Consider the following 17,006-nt stretch of genomic DNA (forward strand, 5'->3'; position numbering starts at 1 on the left):
GCAGGCACCGGGAAGGGCACTACCTCCCAGACCTTCTGGTCATGGGCCAGGTACCTGGGGCCCCAGAAGCACCTGGAAAAGAAAGCCATTCACGGGCAGGCAGGCGGAAGCTGGACCTGCAGGCTGAAGGGAGAAGGGGGACAGGCGGGCCTGACAGCCCCCGCTGTGCCTCTGAACAAGCCTCGAGGCGGAGGCACCGGCTCCAGGCTCCAGGTAGGAACCAGAGACACCAAAGCCGCCGGGAAGGGGCAGATCTCAGGAGCTAGGCGCGTCCGCCCCCAGGGCTGTCTGCGTCCCGGTCCTCCCGCCTCCGTCTAGCCAGGGATGGATGGGCTGTCGGAGGCTGCAGACAGGCACATTTAGAAACTGCTCTTTCCGGAGCGGATGGCAAGACCTCATACAGAACCGCTCCCACCCCGGAAACACCCAGGGCGACGTTCTCTGCAGCTCGCGGGAGCTGGGCTTCCAAGGATTATTAAATGGATTTTTCCTCCCTCTGGTGTGTGTTTCCTTCAAGGCCGCATGCAGGACGAAGCATTAACAAAGCAGGCAGCCCAGGGCAGCATCAATCCAACCAGGACAACAGCCTGCGAGCTTTGATTTAATAAGATCAGCCCCCACTGGGCCACTTTAATTGTTTCCAGATTCTGAAAATATTTGAAAAGGGGATGCAAATGGCAACATCCACCTCTGGCTACCGCCGCGTCTGGAGCTCGCTGTGCTGAATGTCCACGTGGGCTGTGTCCTCGGAGGGTCACCTGGGCAGAGGGAGTGAGACCCTGATGTCACTGAGACAAATGGCCCAGGAGGAGAGAGACACAGGGCGGGGAGGATCTCTTTATCCATCAGACCAGGCTCCTGAAGGATGTGGGTGAGAGAGCACAGTCATCACCTGGTCAGCGAGCCCTGGAGGGGGCCCGGGCAGTGCTCCATCACCCCCTCCCCTCCCCCCACCACGAGACCAAGGGGCTGTGCTGTGGCAGGCAGGACGAACGGCTGGAGCCCCAGGAGTCTGTGCAGGGAGCTGGTGGCGCAGGGAGGTCACTACAGAGCACCTATCCAGTCCCTTCTGCCAGAGTGATTCCACAGGAGCAAAGCCATGCCAGGCCCTGGGCAGAAGGCAACGCGGCGGCACCACAGGAAGAACATGGGGTTGGAGTCTAGTGGACCTGAGTTCAGCTGTGCAGCCTCAGGAAAGCCACCTACTTTCTCTGGGCCTCAGTTTTCACACCTGCAAAATGGGCTGGCTATGCGAACTCCAAAGTGCTCCACAGTGCCCATGGTAGGTCCGCGGCACAGCACGTGTGTGGACCACAAGCCCCCCACCTACAGAGCCATCTCTCGCCTGGAGACCCCAGGCAGACCTGCGGCTGAGGGCACTTTGGCTACTTTCCAGGGACACAGGGAGTCCTTTCCCATGACTTGGGTTTGAAGGGGGTCAGGAAGGCTAGAGAGGGACTTCTCAGGGGCCAAGAGAAGGGTTGGGCAGGCAGAGCTGGGAAGGTCAGGAGGCCTCCATCCTGTCTGGGTCCCCAGCCCTGTATGCCACCTGCCCTGTGCTTGTAAGGATCTCCCCAATCAGGAAAGATGGTTTGCTATCTGCATAAAACATGAGGAGAGAACACACACACAGCACACACGTGCACACACACACACTGACAGGTGCTCTCCCCGCCCCGAGCCTGACACAGATGACGGCCTGTCACGGTCTGAATGTTACAAGTCAATTACGCCCACCTCCCTGCCAGCCTCTGATGCTGCCGGGGGCAACCATCACAGCGTATCGGGACACAGAGGAAGGACGTGGGACGCTCCCCCGGGAGAGGCCCGCCAGCCCTCAGGAGGCCACCGCCTGTCAATCAGGAGGAAATTGGAGGTGGGGGCGGCTCATTTATTCTCATTCCTCAACTTCCATATTAAGCAGCACGGCACTAAAAAAAGAAAAAAACGGTGCGGTGCCAGCGTGGCCTCGGGCAAGTTTCTGAGAATCCCTGTCCTCGGTTTCCCCATCTGTACAACGGAGCCCATGACCCCCCCAGGGTCGCCCTATGGGAGGGAAGCCCTTGGCTCAGAGGGTCAGTCTCTCCCTCTCCTGGAGTTTTCTGCAGCCTCCCCGTACGCCAACCCTAACTGGACCGTGGTCATTAAAATCAGAGCCTGCCGGGAGCCGAGAGAAAGCGGGCCCAGCCACGCGGGGTAGACACGGGTCTCCTGCTTTAGACCCCGTGTCTGGGCAGCTCTGAGTGTGAAGAGACCACCCGCCCAGAACAGTGACCCCCACTGCCCTCACTGCTCCCCTCCAAGGACTCAGGTGGAGGGAGGGGGCTGGCGGGGAAGGGCAGGGGGGAGGGGTCCGCCGTGCAGTCACGTTTATCACCATCACGTGACTGCCCGTCAGGAAGAGGACCCGGGCGAGCAGTGGCCGCAGCGTCAGGGCTGGCAGATGCCCTGTGATGAAGGACCACTGTGCACCTGCATTCTCCAGAGCACCTGCCTGCCCAGGCCTGTGCTGCCCGACCTCCCCACCCCCGGCTCAGAGACAACCGCTGGTCCTGGCACCCAGGCACAGACGGCCAACCCGGGTAACAGGACGGACGGCGCTGTGTGCACAGAGGCAGGAGAGCAGGCTGCCGGCGGGCGGGGGTTGAGAAAACCACCCCTCCTCACCACCGGAGACCAGCCCTGACGTGGCAGCCCCAGGGCTGTGGCAGGCAGGGACTCAAGCGCACCCCACACAGGACTCATTCAATCTCGATGCAGGCGCTCTGTCAACTCCACCCCACAGATGAAGAAACTGAGGCTGAGAGAGGCAACTCGGCCAGGGCTGCCGGCTAGCTGGTGGCAGAGCAGGCTTTGAACCAGGCACCTGGCCCCACCGTCCGTGTTCAGCCAGCACACTCTCTCCCTCTCGTACAGCAGCGCGTACCAGTGAGCAGTGCAGGTGCCTGAGGACGGGCCACCTGCACAGGGTTCTGAAGGGTGAGTAGGGGTTGGCCGGCCGAGGAAAAACACCTCAGGGCTTGGGGAATGTGCTCAAGAGAATGGAGAGAAGTGAGTCCAGATAGAGAAAGAGGCAGGTCTATGCCCGGCACACAGTAGGTGCTCAATAAGTATTTATGGAACGAGGTGCTGGAGGCGGGGAGAGCACAAGGTGCAGGCTGGTGGGGGCGGTCAGGTTGGGGCTGTCGGCTTTATCCTGCACACACACCTGTGCGCACACAAAGAACCTCCCCAACCCTCCCCGCCAAGACACATTCACTGCCCTCCCTTCCTGCCAATCCCCAGCGGTGCCCCTGCTTCGCCCAGTGCTGCCCTGAGCCACCCCTCCCCCGCCACTCCGAGCATCCTTGGGAAGATGAGAACAGAGAGGACTCGGTGGACAGGGATGCAGCGGGGGTGGGGACGCTGGCCCACCAAGCTTCGGATGGTGAAGGACTGGGAACTACCCTGCAAGGAAGCGAGGTTAGCGGCCCACGGCCACCCCCACTTCCCAGGAACCTTAGCTCTGGGTGGGGAGGGGCCCTGGATGCGCTCTGCCTCTGGCAGGGGCCGGGAGTCTCAGGGGAGGCCGGCCGCGCGGCCACCGCGGCTGCTCCGATAACCTTCAGCCCTGACCTCATTTCCCACCGAGGCGCGTGCAATTTCTTCCAATTTTCCACATAATTAGCTGAGCGGGAGACGCATCTCCCGCCCCCTCTAAGGCAAGCAGCAGCCAGCAGCTCCAGGGCCCCAGGCCCGCGGCGGAGGGCAGGGCCAGCCTGGCGGGCACCGGACAGCGAGCAGTGGGGGACAAGGTGGGAAGGGACAGGATGCGGGCAGGGGTTCAGATCTCTGCTCCCCGACCTGCTGGATGTGTGACTTCAAGTCACATGTCAGGCCTCTGAAAGAGGCGGGTCACACAGGGTCTTTCCCAGGATGCAAAGGTTTGGCACTCAGAGTGGCCACCAGATCCTTGTCTCTCCCCTCCCCTCCCAGCCCCCAACACACTCCCAGAAAAGATTCACCCCTTTTTCCTGCTTCTCTCACTCTTTCTATCAGGTCTCAAACCACCCCCTTCCAGCTAGGGGGGTGGGCCCAGGCCTGGCACCAGCTCCATCCGCTGACTGCTAGGTAACGGTCAGCAGTGTAGACCCGCTGGCGTGGGTCTTGCCATCTGTGAAGTGGGCACAACAGAAGCCACCTCGAGGTTGGGAAGAAACAGGTCCACGCATGGAGGCCCTGGGCACAGGTCGCCTGGCTCCCTGGAGCCACTGCAGGGGCCGTGATGAAGTGGGGCAGTGCCCGCTCGGCTCCAGCCACGGGGTTCCTTTCGAGGGAAGCTGCCACCTCTGCCCGGTTCTGGGGGCCCTCAGGCAGCTCTGCAGTGCCTGCTGTCAGCCATCCCCAATCTGGCTGAAGTGAAGGTTAGAGGCCTCCCTGGTGGGGAGGCAACCAACTCGCTCCTCGGGCCTCGGTGTCCCAACTGGGCCACGAGCAGCGTCGCGCCTTCTTGACTGCAGGTGGCATCCCAGAGGGAGAAGATGCACCTCCCGGCAGCCTCGCCCCAGGGCAGGCAGGAGTCCCCAGGGGCCCTCAGGTGCCCCTCAGCCTGGGAAGGAGGCTGGCTGGGGTGGGGTGCCCTCCGCCTCCCCGAGAAGCTGCGGGCTCCTCGGAACGGCCTTCCCCTGACAGTATGAGCGATTCCCCTCCTCCCCTCGGAGCCGGCGCCAAGGCCTGGAATCCATCACTCTGTGGCGTCTGTCTAGGGCTCTGCCGGCCACCAGGCCACTCTCATGGGGAGCGCGGCCAATGTCCTCAAGCAGCACAGGACCCAGAGAACGTCAAGGCTGAGCGCAGACACCTGCACCCACACCTGCCCTATGACGGTGGACGTGGGGCCTCACCTCCTGGCCCTGGGATGCTCATTGGAAAAATGCACTCACCTAGGTCCCGTGAGCCCCGAACACCTGGCATGCAGGTAGGTGGCACACTGTTTACTGTGCACAGAAGAAAGCTCCCCACGGCCTAATCAGAATGTGTCTTCCTCATGAAAATCAGAACTTGCCCTGCACATGGGGCTTTCAGTGCCTTCCTGCTGCGGCAGTGGCAGGGGGCCGTGGCAGACTGGAGCCGGGCTGCAAGCAGCTGCCCCGGGTTCCCTCACTGGTCAGTATCACAAGGCAGTTTCCCACACCCTGGGGGTACGGGGCCTGGAGGACGGGGTCTGCGCCCCGGGCGGACGGCGAATCCCCTAAGGGCCCCTGGGGACCTACATCCCAGGACCAAGGGGTGACACATGGCTGAGAAATAAAGGAGAGGTCAGGGAGGCCTTCCTGGAGGGGGGGGATGAGGTTGGCCTTGGAAAGAGATGAGCAAGGAGGAGAGAGGGTGGCCCCGGGCCAGGAGCCGAGGTGTGACAGCATCCGTGATCTGGAACTCTCCACAAATGGAGATGGATTCGGGCAGGTCTGGATTGCGACAGGGGTGATGTCCCCCCTGGGATCTGCAGAAGGCCTCGCACCCTGTCTTTGCATGGACCCCCACCCCGGGAGGCAGCTCCTGGGTAGGGTGACGGCTCCGTTTTCCAGCACCCAGGCCGGCCTGGGGTCCTCGGCTGGTCTGGGTTGTGCCAGAGGAGAAGCAGCCTGTTGCAAAGGATGCAAGGAAACCACGTCCAGCTGGGGTCCAGCTGCCCCAGGAGAACGTGCGGCAGAGAATAACATCGTTCATTCAGTCACTCATCAAACGCAAGGCCCCTGGCCCTCCCGGTGCTGACCACACAGGAGAAATCAGAGACACAGGCCTTGGGCTGAGGAGCTCATGCTTCATGGAGGAGACAGATGTGAAACCAGTTCCCAGAAAGCGGATTTGGAGGGGGCTATCATGGGAGACTTCCTGGAGGAGGTGACACCTGGGGTGAGTTTTCCCAGAGGAGACAGGAGGGGTGGGGGGACCCCGTTACAAGAGATGGTCAGGGCATACTCAGGAGGAGGCCAGAAGGAGGTCTGAGCTAGGAGTGGGTGTTGTGTGGGAGGGTTCCGGAGAGCAGAGACTGGGTCCCAGGGGGTCCGCCTCGGCAGGGAAGGCAGCGTTTCCGAGCAGCCCGCCCCCATTAGCAGCAGTCACGACTGTCTCCACCCAGCGCAGGGTGGCCGCAAGCTCCTTTCTGTTTTGTTGATAAAACTGACACGCCAGGCCGCCAGGATTGGTGACGAGCTTTGCCTGCTACCAATAAGCTGGTTTCACCCCTGTCTACACTCCCCGCACCTACCCGCAGGCTCTTGCTCCTCTAATTCCATCGCTCTTTTGCTCTTAAGAGTGACAAAATGATATTTATGCCCGCTTCCCCTCACTCCCAATGTGGCGATACAGGGAAGCGGCCCTCCCACCCCAGGTGTTTACTGTGCATTTACAACATGCCACCAGATCACCCCAGGGGTACCCACCTCTTCACCACATCCCCACATCCCCACGCGGCTACTGCGCTGTCACCATCCCATTTCTCAGAGGCAAAAGAGGAGGCACAGAGAGGCCTAGTCACCAGATGGCATCACACAGCAATCCAAGTCAGGATCCAGGATGTCTGATCTCAAAATGCAAGGACTCAACCCCACTGCCCCGGCCCTCCTGGTCCCGGCTGCCTGCGTGCCCCCAACTTATCCGACACCCAGGATTCTCAACAGAGGGAAGGGGCCCAATTTCACGTCCTGCTCCCTGACTCCACCCGGCTGGAACAGCTGCTTGCTGCTGGGGAGCTGGTCGGGAGAGCGAGGGCTGGAGCCCCGGGCGCCACCACGCACGGATGCACTTCACAGAGCCAAGGCCCCGAGGCGCACCTGCCAGTCCCTGCCCCCACCCTTCCTGCCCCAGGCTGCTCTGAAGGTGGTTCTCAGGTCTCCGAGAGAGCTTGCCGCCAAGGATGCAAAGTGGAGGGTGCTCCGAGCACCACTAGATCAGAAATAAAAAATATGGCGATGGTGGGGACAGGGGGACCAACGTAAAATAAAGACGGCCCGGACACCCAGAGCGGAGGTGTGTGACACCCCGGTACGGGCCAGCTCGGGGGCGGCCACGGCTCCTGCTCCACCTGGACCAGCTCCTGGCCAGGCACGTGGGGCGGGGCCACGCGCTGCACTGGGCCAGTCTGAGATGAGGTTCCCCTCCGCGGCTTCCCTGTGCTCCGGAAAGGATCTGGGGGGAGGCAGAACCACACTCTGCACCCAGAACACGTGTCTATACAAAGACGTTACACCATGTCCGTCGGGGGCCCCCTCTGCCCTCAGGATGAAATGTCCCTGGCAGGACAGCTCAGGTCCCTGGCGATGGGCCCCAGTCCCCGATCTAGCGCCCCCCCGACCCTCCCCCAGCAGGTGATGCCCTAAGGTCACTCACTCCTAACTGTGGACAGAAGGTCCCCTCCACCTGGAACACCTGTCCCACCTTCCCTACCTGGTGGCACTGAGAGTCTATGGAAGTGTCACTCAGGTGTCACCCCCTCCTGAAAGTCCTCCTTGACGCCCAGGGTGGCTAGGAGCCCGCCTTAGGCCGAGCTCTACGCCCGCACACAGTGTCCGATGTCTGTCCTCTCTGCTAATCGGCGGCTCCACGAGGCCAGGACAGCTGTCCAGCCCCAGCACACGTGACACTGAATCAAATGCAATGGAAGAAGAGGCGGTTTCACACAGTGTGATCTGACCCTTGGTAGCTTGGAGTATCCGTCACAGGAATCCATGGCTCTCGGCCACAGCCACCAGGTAGAAGGAAGTCAAGCTTTCACGCGTGAGCCAAGTTCATTCCCAGCTGAGACCGGAGGTCCCCGAGCCAGCCCAGCGGCGACTGCGTCACCTGGGAACTTGTCAGAAATGCAGATTCTGGATGAGGAACCTTGGGGACAGCCCAGGTGTTTAACAAGCCTTAACAAGCACGCAAGGGATCCTGCTGCCACTCAAGTGTGAGAACCCTGCCCTAAAAAGCATAAAGGAACACACTCCGTGTTTCTAACAAGCCAGAAAAGGGGTGGGAGGTGGGTCACAACCTCTGCCATTCATCCTCATAAATAAACACGACCGTCATAATAACTGATGATGTCACCGAGGCCTCTCCTGACCACGCTGTTTGAAAGTGCACCCTTCTCCCTCCCCAGGCTCTCCACCCACCCCACGCCTCCCTCTCCTCCCTGCCTGTAATCACCTCTAATTAGCTGTCAGGCGGATGCAAGCCGGCCAGGCCCCTCCCTGCCGACAGCAGGGATTACACATGCTGTTGCTCGGTTTGTTATTTTCTCCTTCCCTTTCTGAAGGTCAGGAGGCTTTCTGCTGACTGCTCTGCCCCCGGCGCCCAGAACAGGGCCTGGTACTCGGCAGGTGCTCGATACACGCTGGATCCATTTCACCCAGACGCGTCTCAGTGCTTTCAGCTCACTGTGTGACACATTCCCCGACGGGACGCTCGCAGCAAGCTTGAGGGAGCCAGAATGAGGATCACCTCATCCCCAACTCGCAGATGAGGAAACTGAGCCTCGGGGAGAAGCGGACATGCCTGAGGTCAAACAGAGCCTCAGACTCCCACTCGAGTTTGGGTCCTAACCCGGAACCCTGCAACCGCGGGTGAACTCGGTCCCCAGGGATCCACCGTTCTGGCCCTGCCCTCCTACCCCAGCCGACGAGCAGGCCCGGAGAGCCTGCAGTCCAAGGGCATCCGCCAAAATGCAAATCGCTACCCTGGACACCTCTGATGGGGGCCAGAGGCGGGAGGCCGTGGCGGGCCTCCTCTGAAGCCTCGGCATGTGGCTTCAGGGCCGTGATGATGACGGCTGCCATGTGAGAGGCCCCCCGGTGCAAAGACACACAGCTAATTAGCTGTCAGGAGCGGTGCAAACTGTAGCCCAGCCCCTCCCCGACAGCCTCTCCCGGAATCGCCCTCTGCCACTGCGTGTCACCACATGATAAAAGGAAATATGTTCAAAGCCGAGCCACTAACAAGAGACGGGGAGGCGCACGGAGGCAGAGGGAAGCAGATTGCCTCTGACACTCTCTGAGGAAAGGGGGATAAATTAAAACCATTAAAAAAATAATTTGTCACCGTCAGTTTTCCGAAAGAAGTTATTCTTGAAGGGCAGACTTCCTGTTCTGGGCATTCTGAGCGCTGGCTGGGAGAGGCTGGCAAAGGGGCGGAGGGCCTGGGCTCTGCCCTGTCACCTGTGTGGCACGGGGCGAGCAGCTCGTGGACCTCAGTGTGCCCATCTGTAAAGTGGGGGTGATCAGAGGCCCTACGTTATAAGGTACGGGGAGATGCTATGAGATGAATGCATTTTAAGTGTTAGCATCACGGGGACACCGTAAGTGCTTCTACGCCCCTCCTGCTGCCAGCCAGTCCCGCTGAGCTATGGAAATCCTTAAACCCTTGACTACTCTCTAGAATAGGGGTGACAACAGCTCGGACCTCAGAGATCTCAGGAGAACTCAATGAATGAGCACCTAGAACACACTCGAGTAGACGGCTGCCGTTCTGATTATCCGTTCAAGGACATTTGCTGGGCCCTGTGAACACCACTGAACGTGGATAGCCTCAGGAAAAGAGGGACCAATACATGCCAAGCCCTCTCCTACGAGCAGCCAGGGCCCCAGCAGACGGGGCTCCGCCGACCCCTCACCTGAGCTGGCTCTCGCCTCTCCCATGAGGGCCCCATGCAGCCTGCTGGAAATGTTGCCTGATGGTCAGAACCAGCTGTGCCACCTTGGAGATGTGCATACTTTCTCTGTGCCCCTCTTCTCTGCAGGGCAGGGAGACACACGAACGGCTGACCCCCCCTGAGCCCTAACCAGAAGACAGGCACAGTTCCAAACTCTCCATGAATTCACAGACAGAGGTCCAGCAACAGCCCATTGTACAGGTAGGAACACTGAGGTACCAGAAGGCAAATTCATTTCCCCAAAGTCACACACCTAGTGAGTGGTGGCACCAGGCCTCCTGTCCCCCAAGAGCCCTCGTGGGGTGTGGCAAGGATTAAATCATGCACATAAAGGGCTCCACGTGTTCCTGGCCCACAGCAAGCACTCCATAAATGATGGTTGGTGATGCGGCTGCAGAGGAGGTGCCGTCGGCAGGAAAGCACAGGCTCCGTGCCCGGGCTACAGGAACACAAGCAGAGGTGGAGTTTCCCAGGGCACAGACAGCTGCTGGATCATGGGGGCGGCCTTGGCCCCCCAGGCCCTGCAAGGCGGGAGGGGAAATGAGGACGACCGTGAGCGCTAGAAGCTGACAATGAAGGCGGAGCACCCAATTCCCAGGTGGCCCGAGCGCCTGCGAAAGGATGATGCCCACTGGGACACAGTCTGTGTGGAACTGGGCGTCTTGGCTGAATTCCTGCCGAAATGCTGAGCCACGCCCCTTCCCCGTTGGCTCTGCAGCTGGGCAGAGCAGGTCAACAGATGTCCCCAGGAAAAACAAGAGCCCATCTCGACGCACAGACTGACCACACATGGATTGTCTGCGTCCTCGTGGACAGCGGCCCCGTGTGCTCACGTTACAGGACATGGATGTGGGGGGTGCGGGAGGACCATGAGACGCAATCCTGGCCTTTGCGCAGCACAGTAGGGGGGGGACGGACGAGCCCAGAGCAGTTAAAACTCACAGGGAAAGGGCTCTGATGGTGGACGTGCAGGCGGAAGCGCAGAGAGGCTTCCTGGACAGGGGGAGCGCTCAGGGGGCGGGAGGCTCCGGTGGGTCAGCCCCTGTTGCCGTGGAAACCCGCTCCTGCTGGATGAGTCCACGGAGTTGAAATATGTGACCTGACAAGCGTCAAGGTCACTGAAATTAAAGCCATGCTGTAACCCCCTGAGACCAGAGGGGACCGCAGAGCTGGGGGGCTGGGAGGGCTTGCTGGGGGGGTAGGAGCTCCCCCATCCCCTGCCCCCCGTGCTGCTGGAGGAGCACGGGGGCTGCCATGGGGCCCCTCCCGTGGGCCGCTCCAGCCTGGGACCACCATCCCTCACTAGACCACCATTTCCACCAAGGCCGCCCCAACCCGCCCCTCCATTCCTTAGCTCCAGCCAGAATTAACCCCCTGTGGGGTCTCCATCTCCAGGAAGCCACGTCAGGAGCCCCACCACCTCTGAGCTGCCCTGGTGCTCCCACTCTCCAAGTCCTCCCGGCTCTGCACTGAACTCCTTTCCCCCCCAGTTCTTCCTTCTCCCTGCGTCCCCTGCCTCCAGCAGTCGTGAGAACAGCCCTAGGAGGGCGGTCTGGCTGCAGCCCTGTGCAGCTCTGTGCTGGTCACTCACCCTCTCTGTGCCCCTGGGAGGGTCACCAACCTCCATGGACAGCTGTGACTGCGGTCTCTATCCTGACCCCCCCTTGTCTGGCGGTTTTTCAGGAAACAGTCTTCTGGTGCCCGGCAGCCAGTGGAGCAGGCTGGAGTACACACGGTGGAGGGGACACACAGTGGAAAGGAGGTACCCAGTGGGGTGGGGGTGGGCCTCCCAGGGCAGGTGTGCTGACCCGATGACTGGCTGGGAGGGTCTGCAGGCCCGTGAAGACACAGGGGCACATGCCCCCACCTCAGGGTCATTTTATTTTCTCTCTGCCCTCACCTCACCCCCGGCTCCTCACTATCTCCCTGGCCACCCAGCGGAACCCTCGTTCTTTGCCTGGAGCCCCCACACCCCCTGGCAGGGGTCAAGGCCTGGCCTAGGCCCAGGACCACAAGGGGCCTCTGGGGAACCTTCCCTCTGCCTGGCAGCCCCCGGGACCTCCCCGAAGCAGCTCTGGCCCCAGAGAGAGATGGAGAGGGAGCAGCAGGCCCTGCTGACATGCTGAGGGATTGCCATGGCAACCGTGCAGGGCGGGCCAGCTGGCAGGACTGGAGTCTGGCAGAGCAACGGGCCTGGCTTCCCACCAGGGCGGGTCGGGCTCGGGCACAGGGGCCGTGTGGGGCGGGGGCCAACATGTCAAGGCCGTGTCCTCTCTGAGAGCGTGGGGACCCTGCCGAGGGGTTACCAGCCAGAACTGGACATCTAGGGAAGCCCACCTCCCTTCTGCTCACACAGAGGTGTGAGGGCTCCCGGCTGGAATTCTCTGATGTCTTTCGAGGCAAAGGGCACCCTGGCCCCCGGCCCTCCATCCCAGCCAGGAACGGCTTTGAGGCTGTACGGTCCAGGGGGCGGAGTTTCACCAGCTGTGCTCCCCGTTTCTGCTGCGTGTCACAGGGACCCAGTGAAGTGGGCCGAATGGAAGGATGAACAAATGGGCGTGTTCACAGCCGCTGGTGGCCGAGGCTGTGGGGAGGCTACTGAGTGCGGGGCAGGGACAAAAGACCTGCTGAGATCAAACTCGGTCTGTCTGACCCCTCCCTCTCCTGCCCTGTGGATGAAGGCGGCAGCACCCACCCCGGCTGGACCTTTCCTGCTCTCACTTGTGCCCCTGGAAGAACTCAGAGCTCTGCTCTGAAGACACGACGCCAGGAAGATGAACGCTCCCAGGGAGCTCCAGGTCCCTCTCCCTCCCTCCATCCCCCCCCCCCCCCCCCCCCCCGACAGGGAAGCTGGCCTGTTCTGGGCTGTGTGATGGGCCCGCGGGATAGTGGCCTCACTCTGGCCGGGCCTGCGTGGCGCTGGTGGTGCGGCCCAGCTCTGTCCATCCTGCCCCTTCTCAACGTCGGCGAGGAGGCCCTGTTCCCGCCAGGCATCCCCCAGGTGCTGCAAGAGCACCCCAGGCCCCCCGAGATCCTCACCTCGGCTGGGGCTATTCTGCCCGTTCCAGAGATGAAGAAGCCAAGGTGCCCAGAGTGAGCCAAGCTTGCTGGGCAAAGCCAGGCTCTGAGTCCAGGCCCTGTGCTCCCCACCACCGCCCTGCCCGGCCTCCCGGAACCTCCAAGCTGGGGGCCCAGGAGATCAGCCCTCATGCAGATGTGCAAACTGAGGCCTGGGGGAGGATGGTAAACATCCCAGATGTTCACAGAGATGCTCAGTTTTAGTTTCTTCTTTTCAGCAAAAGCAATCTGCAGAACGCTTAACCAGACGTGGTTTCAATGTTCATGTCTTTTATGAATTCCTTAAATCAATTTACAAGTATATAAGAACTATCCTTGCCCAGACCATGTGCTCCAGCTCGAGGTTTGGTAAAATAGAACAGACTGAGTTCCTGGAGAAACATGGCATACAATGCAGAGCGCGGCTCCAACACGTTCCTCTTAGACTAGGAGAGCCAACGCGGCCTACCCTGCTGCTCTCCAGCGCCCCCGGAGGCACTCCCCAAGGGAACATTCTGTGGTGATGGAACACCCGAGGTCTGTGCTGCCCAACACGGCAGCCGCCAGCCAGCCACGTGTGGTGACTGAGCGCTTGGAATGCAGCCAGCGTGACCAAGGGACGCAATTTCTAACTATTTCATTCAGTGGCCGCCCCCCGGACACTTCCCTCTCTGGAGTACACGTCTCTGTTTAGTGCAACTGTGGCTGAGGTCAAGGGTAGGTGGGGAGGGGAGAGACCCTGAGCCTGACAGCACGGGGTGGGGGTGGGGGGGCAGAGCAGCCCCTGGGACTGGGACGGACAGGGAGTGAGCTGGTGGAGCTGGTCAGTGGAGAGGGGGGAGGGAGGAGGGGTGACAGGAGCCGGGGTCTCAAGATGGAAACGCAGCACCAGCAGATACTGGGAGCACGTGGTCCGGGCAAGGATGGAGGCAGGCTGGAGAGATGAGGGCTCTGGAAAGGGATGTGGGCCAGTGGCCCTGAGCCAGGGCCTCCACTGCTCTGGGCCTCGGCGTCCCCCCTGAAGACTGCATCAGTAATGGTCCCAAACCCAAGGGTGCAGTAAGGTTAAATGAGTCCCTGCGTGCGAGGCTCTCGGAACACGCCTGGCTGCGGGAGCATGCCATGAATGCCGGCAACTGCCATTCTTACATGTTTGGCCATGGTCACCCTCCCGGCCTGAGGCCTCCCCACAGGGCCATCTGAGTCTCCCTGCCAAGGGCAGAGCCTGTGGGTCCTGGCATCCCCTGTCCCCTTCATGGTTTTACCAGAATAAACTCCTTTCTACCCCGCAACACTGCAAGTCAGATGTTATAACGCTCTCCATTTTATAGATGGGGCAGCCAAGGCACAGAGAGGTTAGGGGACCTACCCAAGGTCACACAGCTCCATGAGTAGGGGCAGGATTCAAAAGCAGGCATTGACATGACCCCATTTTACAGATGGGGGGAAACTGAGGCTGGGAGGGACATCCTCAGTGGCCCTGGGTCACACAACCAGGAAGAAGCTGAGTTGGGCTAGGAGCTGCGACGTGGGCCTCTTCAGTCCAGGATCTGACCGCTGGGCTCTCAGGCCTCCCAGGCAGGCTGCAGGCAGAGTGTTTGGGGGAGACGCCTCTGGAAGGGCCAAGAAGGCAGGCTGGGGGGCGGGGGGGGTGGCGACAGCAGGCTGGGCTTCTGCCACTCGCTCCGTCCCTGCTTCTCACACCCGCCGCCGCGGGGGAGCCGGAAGCTGGCGGCACCAGCTGCTGCCGCCGCCTCCCCGCTCCCTGCCCATCTGCTCCCGCAACGATGGGGTGGGCGTCGGGTCCTCACCTAGACTGCCTGCTGCTGTCGCAGTGGGGGCTGTCTCTCCTCTCCCCCGGGGCCTGGGGATCCCGGGAGGGGTGGTGAGGGGCACCGTGGGCTGGATGCCCCCGCACCGCCCCGAGCCCTGCTGCCACGCGTGTCACGGGCACAGCACACACCCTCCGTGTGGCTGTGAACCAGCTCCCACCCGTAAGCGGCACCCCTTCCTGCGTCCCTCCTTCTGTGGGTTTTCTGACCACGGGGCCCCGTGCCCTGCAGAGGTTTCCTGCTGTCCCAGAAACGCAGCTGTCCTCATTCCCCAGGGTGTGACCGACCCAGAGCAAGCAAGGCAAGGGGACGTGCGGGCGGGGACCTCTGCGGCCCCCCCGTTGCTGGCAGAAGCCTGTGGAAGCTGAGAGCTCAGAGCCGTCTGTCTCAACCTGTGACACCCTTTGCCAGACCTCCTGGGGGCTCAGCGGACCCCTCCCTGCGGTACAGCCACGCCGAGGGGCCACCTAACAGGAACAGAGCACGTACTGGACACCTGCCGTGTACACGGCACTGAGGCAGAGGCCAGAGGACAACCCCCAAGGTCAACGTGTGTTCCAGCCCAGGCAGCCACGGCACTAAGGCCTGCAGGGCAAGTGGGCCGAGGGGACACAGGGAGGGACGTGGTGGCAGGGGGGCTCTGCAGGCAGAAAAGCAGGGCCTGGAGGCTGGGGGGGGGCTGCGTGGGCACCCAGGACCTCCCCCTCTCTCCCCGTGCCTCTGACACCACCCCGTGGGAGGGCTCCAGACTGGCTGTCACTTCCTGGCTATGCGACCACAGGCCAGTTACTCGGTCTCCCCAAGCGCCAAGGGGAGGGTGTACGGGCCGCCCCCCTGCCCCCCGAGAGACCCCACCCCATTCCCAGGGCCTGAGAGGCTCTGCTGGATCTTGCAGGGGACAGTGACATCTAGTGGGCCGAGGACACACTGCCCATCACCCCAGGAGGTCCCTCCCGGCGCACCCCAAGGCTCCAAGGGGCAGACGCTCCCCCTCCAGGGAGGCCCGGGCGTGGGCGGGCAACACACGTCACGCGCACCACCGCCGGGCTCCGCGCCGTCGCTCCACCACTCCTGCGCCTCCTCCCGTGGGCAGCCGTGTTCCCGCGTGGCATATGCCCGCCATATGCTCTCCCCGTCACAGCATCCTCAGCGGGCCTGCAAGCCGCCTGCTGGCGGGGGCGGGGTGCCTCCGAGCTGGAGCTCACCCCAGCTGCTACGCGGAGCAAGCCGCCCGGGAAGCTGCTCCGAGGAGGGCCCTCCCCGCTGTGAGGGAGGCGGGCCTGTGATCCCATATCACAGACCACCAAACTGAGGCTCAGAGAGGCTGAGCGCCTTGCTCGAGGCCACACAGCTTGCAAGGACAGACCGGTCCTGTGGCCCACCGCTGCCAGTTGTGCATCCGTAACTTGAGGGGGGCCGGGCGGGACCAGGCCCCGTGGAATTCTCTGGTTGCTGGAGGCACCGTTTGTTCAAAGCTTTGCTTGCGCGCGTGCTCGCACCAGGACACCCACGTGTCCTCCTCCCCGTGGGACGTCAGGGCCCCTTGGAGACCTCGGCCTCGCTGGTCTCCTCCTGTTCCAACAACCTCAGAAGTGGAGTCTTCAGGGCACCCCGGGCAGGAAGCCTGAAACCGACTGGCGCTTCTCAAATCGGGTTCCCAGAGCTCTGATGTCCTGCAGACGGGCGTGGGGTCTGCCTGGGGAGCACGTGGGCACACAGTCCCGAGTGATGGGGGCGGGAGGAAGACTCCGGAGGCGTGCATGGACGGCGCAGGAGGTGAGGCTGAGCGTGTACGCGCAGGCCCAGTGCCCTAATGAACCAGGCTCCCCGCGGGGGCCCGGCTGAGCCCGCTCCTTGAGGCCTTTTCATTGGCAGTAGGTATTTACAAACATCTACCGAGGACCGGGCGGGGCCCCTGAACCCTACGTGCAGGGCTTAACTTGGGGGGGGGGGTGCTCAGGAATCAGAACCCCAGACTTCAAACCCTGCCTGTGCCACTTAGCCTGTGTGGCTCCAGTGAAGAAACTCCATCTCTGTGCCTCAGTCTTCATCTCTGAAATGGAGCCAATGACGGTTCCCACCTATGGGTGACAGAGTGCCTGAGTTCATGGACTGACTAAAACAGAAAGGTACCCTCTCACAGCTCCATGGGCCAGCAGTCTGGAGTCCGGGTGCCGGCAGGGCTGCGCTCCCCGCAGAGGCTCTAGGGGAGGGTCCTTCCCCTCTCTTCCCGCTTCCGGAGTGGCCGGCCACCCTCGGCTTGGCCTGTGGCACCACGACTCCCGTCTTGGCCGCGGTCTTCACGTGGCCTTCCCCCGTGTGTCTGTCCCCACACGCCACTCTGTGTCCAGATTCCCCTCTTCTTATAAGGACACCAGCCATTGGATTTCGGGCCGCCCTCACCCAGTGTGACATCATTTTAACGAACCACACCTGCGAAGGCGCTC

The 17,006-nt window shown here is 61.9% G+C and overlaps 1 protein-coding gene across 5 annotated transcripts in view; it reads right to left on the minus strand.

Annotated features, from left to right (window-relative positions):
* The window catches only part of GSE1 (Gse1 coiled-coil protein), a 409,268-nt gene that overhangs the window by 323,722 nt on the left and 68,540 nt on the right, over positions 1-17,006 (minus strand). The gene's annotated exons all lie outside the window — the stretch shown is intronic.

This window comes from Hippopotamus amphibius, chromosome 16 (assembly GCF_030028045.1).
Source record: "Hippopotamus amphibius kiboko isolate mHipAmp2 chromosome 16, mHipAmp2.hap2, whole genome shotgun sequence".
Classification (NCBI taxonomy): domain Eukaryota; kingdom Metazoa; phylum Chordata; class Mammalia; order Artiodactyla; family Hippopotamidae; genus Hippopotamus; species Hippopotamus amphibius.